The sequence below is a fragment of the Pinus tabuliformis genome, chromosome 2_1 (assembly GCF_031772625.1).
Source record: "Pinus tabuliformis cultivar Carrire ecotype Pingquan chromosome 2_1, CPIR1, whole genome shotgun sequence".
Taxonomy (NCBI): domain Eukaryota; kingdom Viridiplantae; phylum Streptophyta; class Pinopsida; order Pinales; family Pinaceae; genus Pinus; species Pinus tabuliformis.
The window spans coordinates 930,458,238-930,464,095 of record NC_142299.1 but is presented as its reverse complement, the minus strand read 5'-3'; positions in this window follow the sequence as shown (position 1 = coordinate 930,464,095).

The window sequence follows — 5,858 nt, the reverse complement described above, 5'->3', positions numbered from 1 at the left end:
AGATAAGGAGTACAAATGATTTAGATTCAAGCTTAGTGCCAAATGCAAAGGTAATATATCATTGTAATGTCAAGATCAAAGATATATCCGACCTCTGAAAAATATCAGATTTCTAACAGTGCAATCAAGTCACCCGCATATGCATGCAATGATAGCCACACTTACATTTGATCCTCCAAAACAAATGGTGATACCCCTGGAATTTCAGGTCCCACTTCCATAATTTAATATCAGACTTTTGTAATGATTCTAAAGAAATACGCTGGTTGTAAGTGTATCAGTCTACCAAAGCCGGATCAGTTATCAAAATGTGATGAAAAAGAAAGTTGATGAACTATAAAAAAAGATATATAGAACTTGTACGAGAAATAAAAACACCACTGGAATAATGCAACCAAACATTGTAATAATATTATCAGTCACTCAATATCAAGATTCATTTGTTGAATTGAGGCTTTTGTGATCCATATTAAGTTTAAGAGAAAATATCGTTGGATCTGTTTCTTCAACTTGTCCTGACGATGAACCACACTAGTTGGTTCGAAACGCGTCGACAAATGATTTATCTTGTGATTTACGCCGAAGAATGTCTCTTAAAAATCAAGATTCATCAATAAAGAAGCATAAAATAAGAGCCAAGATACTTAGATTATTTTTGTGATAATTATGTAGTGAATTCTTAATCAGATATGTATTAACCATGCCAAATTTTTCAACAAAGTTTTGAAAATTCTTTATTCATTTCAATCTATTGTTTTGTATATTTTTCCCCTACTGCACGGCATGTAATCAGACCATTGCCAAATTTGAAATTGTTTGATTGATCATGCAAATTATTAATAATCACTAATTTTGTAGTATTAAATCATGGAAAACATGAGTTGGAAGGTAATAGTGATATCTGAATAAAACTTAGAGAATCATAAAATCAAAATTCGAATGAATAATGCATAAGAATATTGGTGGCATTATTTTTTTAAGAAGGTACTTGAATTCTAAAAGGAAATTTATTCACCATGACTTTGAAATTATATGTCACACCAATATTAAGTCTACAGATTCATGACTTTTATGTGCTAGGATAAATTGAAATTATGTGTCGTAGAGTGAAATATTTTAAGTATCTGTTTAAGCAATTATAACTTATGTTAGAAGAAAGATGTTATAAAAAAAATAAATGGACTGTTTTTAACAAAATAAACCATTAAACAAATTTATTGAATGTATCTTGAGATTCTTATGGCCATTAAATGATTACTTTAAGGGGTTTTAAGAAGTCAAACAACCAAAGAAATATTCCACACCATAAACAAGAAGAGACACCGCCACCCGGCCCAAAACCGGAGCGGATGACTGGGAAGGTTATCCCTCCCCAAAACACAAAATAAAATCATTTTATTAATAAGATGGCCCGCTTGCAAGCACCCCCGTGAAGACAACACCATATCAAACCCTTAACAAAGCTTTAATAGCTACCGGGTTTTACATTCCTTAATTACAACATAAGGATCGAAACAATACCAGGATAATTAGCCTGTTCATCCGGGAACTTTGAATTATACATACCCACATGATGATTCCTAAGAAATCTACACATGATGATTCCAATATCCCTGTGACAAGTCAACTTTGTCCTGGAAAATGCTTATTCATATCTTTATTTTTAACAATGTCTGATAGTTGGACTGGTCGATCACCGATTCTTTGCCAGATGTGAAATAATGTTTATGTAGCAAAGATCGGTTCTGTTCCCTTATGCTAATGCGGTAGGTGCAAGCCTTGAGAGCTTAGTTCCTAGGTTCAGCTGGCCACTGGACCTGGTTGAGGTTTGGCCAAACTCAAACCCTACCCGCAGAACCAGTCTTAACTGAACTTCTGAACCTTTTCTCGACAATTGCAACAAAACATAACATAAAATAACATTTTAATAGCAAAAGAAACAGTGCATGCATCAATTATTGGAATTTTTGAGTAATATGTATGGTTCCAAGTATAATTATAAATGTTCCACATACTCAAACTCTTTCGTGAAACTTTCAAACATTTTTCGAGATCCTGAATTTTCTAAATCTTCCCCTCTTTGAGACCCTGCCGAACTTTTTCAAACCTGGTATATGGTGTTGGGCGATTTTGACGAATAGATATCCCTCGGTCACTGCATAGCAGCCTAAGATTTTTTGATTGTAAATCTGCTATTGCAAGGATTTTTGTACCCTCTTTGATCAAAATGGGTTCACGATAAAAGAACAAGAAGGAAAAAGGAAGAGAAAGAAGCAACAAATACAACAATTGGCTAAAAAGATGAGAATTGACAACAAAACGATACCATTACACAAATATAGCCAATACGTTTGTTCTTGACAAGGTACTAGATAAATGCTTATGTGGAAAAGAACCTAAGTAAACAGGTGTAAAAAGTTGTTAATGTTCACGGAGAAATGAATTATGTTGTAATAATTTTTGGAAAACATCTGCAGAAGCAGCATAAAACCTCACCAGAATTGTTTACTTATTCCAAACAAACAAACAAAAAATCGTCTAGAATTTCCTAAAATAATAGCTTGAATGTAATTACCTTGACAACCTCTTCATAAGCTTGGTTTGATATTGTCTTGACAGCAGAATAACGTTGGTATAACTTAAAGTTTGGTGCATTCATTAGTTCCTCATTGGTTTTCTCATGCATCATTATAGACAACAGATTGATATTTGCATTAGTGTGACAGTGCTTCACTAATCTAAAAGTTTATTAATCCAAGGTGTTGCTCACATAGCTCTCTCCATTACAACCATATAACAAAGCGAAATTCTAAATGAGTCACATGATTAAAGGTATATAGTTTTGTTATGACTCATTGATTCATTGGGAAAGTTTTTTGTTTGTAATCTTGGATGGTGATAATCTACCCATAATTGACGATGTATAATTCTCTGAAAGAGCGGTATATTTTCTGTCTATCAGCTTATTTTCACATGAATTTTGCCTTAAGAATCCTGTGATACCATGTTATGATGTTAAACATATCTTGAATGATGGTCATTTCCGAACATTGTAAACAACTGAACTTCACATCCTAAACATTCATGTCTTGTGATTAAACAATACACCAACTGACATGATTCGATCCACATTGGATGGCATTTTCTTTAAAAAATTTGAGCACTATTGATATGGTATACTGGCATGTTTTTGTGGAAGAACAAATCTTTAATGCTGGTGTAACTACTCACCACCGGTTCATTTTACAACACAGTTTACATAGTGCTTGAGGTATTTGGATAATTGATGTTGAAATTTGTCACCAATTGAAGTGCTCTAAAATAGTGAAATATGTTCCAATTCACAATGGATAAACTCTGATATCTTATTACCTTTAGATGATCGTTGTTCACTTGCATCTATTCATTATTTTATGGTTCAATCTGATCTAAAAACACAGAGATAACATTCCTTGAATGCTGATCATATTATTCACTAATTATTTGGGTTGGATTGTTGTTCTCATTGTCCTTTAGCGATAGCAATTGCTTGGCATTTCTCTGGTCTATTATTGCAAGAACACAACTCTCTGAATATGATCTTCTAACGATGACAACAAATCCTTGATAATTAAGATGTTGTGAACTAATTAGGAGTGCTTACTTAGCTAAGACAGACTAAATCATGTTTTATTGTTTGAATGTTAGGATACATCTAAATCGTACACTATGATTTCAGTTTAGTTTAATTAACTATTATGATGTGGAGTATAATGTTACATGAGGTTTCGTGATTCAAGGTTAATTGCATATATTGGATAAAGTTGTCTAAGGAGAAATGGGAAGGAAAAACTTGCAAATTTTCTAATGATGATAACTAATGATAGATCATGTGATTATGGCCAACTTGGTGCTAGATAGATACTTATGGTGGTTGAGAGGAAGTGTCACAACAAGGGTAAGAAATCAGTAAGAAGAGGCAACCTATTTTAGAACATAATGGAAGAGTTTGGTATAATCATAACATGGTACTCTAAAGGTATCACTATAAGGTCTATCTAAGGATGATGCACATAAAGAAGAAAATATTGGCAATCAACTAATAAAGTTGAATAATCATGGTAATAATGAAGGTCATTTTTAAGGAACCTGGAAGGTATAATAAAATAGAATGATCGGAGGAGATAAGTTGTGTGCATGACAACATCTATAATGGTTTTCCCTCTAATGGGAGAGCCACATTGTAAAGTTTTCCATGAGTATACGAATTATGGATAACAAGATGTATGTGTTATGCTCTTAACCTGCAAGACGATACCAAAATACAAAATATGCGAAGAAATATGCCCAAAACATAGAATAGTGAGAAAAAATAGTGAGTATTTTATTATTCAGAAAGCAATGTTCACTTGCCTCTTCGAGGGGGCAACCTCCAATAGAGCAGAGCTCGATTACAAAATAAGACACAATGCTCCTCGCAGGGAGTCTCTATCCTTTATATATGACTCATACATGCAATACCATGGTTCTTATTAATACCATCTATTTAATACCATGGCCCATTTGCAATTAATTGTGGTCCTGTCATTAAGTGCGGGTTAACCGCTTACAATTATTAATATGGGCTTTATTGACTCTTTACTTAACTATAACTAGGACTCAATCCTACTACATAAATAAGGGGGTTAGGGTGGGACCCTAACATGCCCTCCCCCTTAAGAATAGCCTTGTCCACAAGGCTGAAGCTGCGGAAACTACTGAAGAATAGTGGTTGGTTCCCAGGTTTCATCTTCCGGAGAGGTGTCTTTCCACTTGACGAGTACTTCTTTGATCATGCAGCCACGCAGGTGCCGTTCTCGTGTATCTAGGACCCGTTCAGGTTGGAGCCAGATTGACCCTTCTTCATCCAATTCAGGTAGACTGGTTTGAATTCTGCAATTTTTCCCAATCACTTTCTTGAGGCATGAGACATGGAAAACTGGATGGATTTTTGCAGTGGGTGGCAAAGCTAGCTTGTAGGCTACTTCTCCAATGCGTTGAAGTACTTGATACGGTCCGTATAATTTTGGACATAGTTTCTAACAACCCTTGTATTTGAGTGATGTTTTCTTATATGGTTGCAGCCTCAAAAATACCTGATCCCCTTCTTGAAATTGGCGCTCTGAGCGATGCTGATCTACCTGTTGCTTCATGCGGTTTTGAGCTTGATGAAGATTCTCTCTAAGATGGGCGAGCATGGTTGTGCGGCTTTGTAGGAGTTGATCCACTACTTGTACCTTTGAGCACCCCTTGATATAAGATGTAGGGGAAGGAGGGAGTTGACCATAAACTGCTTCATAGGGAGTCACTTTGGTGGTGGCATGATAGTTGGTGTTATACCACCATTCAGCTAGAGGTAACCACTGTACCCAAAGATGTTGCTTTTTTGAAGTGAAACACCAAAGGTAGGTTTCTAGACATTTGTTAACAGCTTCAGTTTGACCATCCGTTTGTGGATGATAGGAAGTATTGAGTTTTAGTTGGGTGCCTTGTAGCCTGAAGAGTTCTTGCCAAAAATTACTGGTGAAGATCGGGTCACGATCAAACGCAATAGAAGTGGGCATGCCACGCAATTTGAAGATCTGATCCATGAAAGATTGAGCGACCAAAGTCGATGTAAAAGGGTGGGGTAGGGTGCAAAAATGAGCATACTTAGAAAGTCAGTCCACAACCACCATGATGACTGACTTGTTTCCTGACTTTGGAAGACCTGTAATGAAATCCATAGAAACCTCCGTCCATATTGATGCCGAGATGGGCAATGGTTGTAATCTGTCTGGTGCTTTGACTGTCTCCCCTTTGTGGCGCTGACAGATATCACATTCCGCTACAAAAGTAAG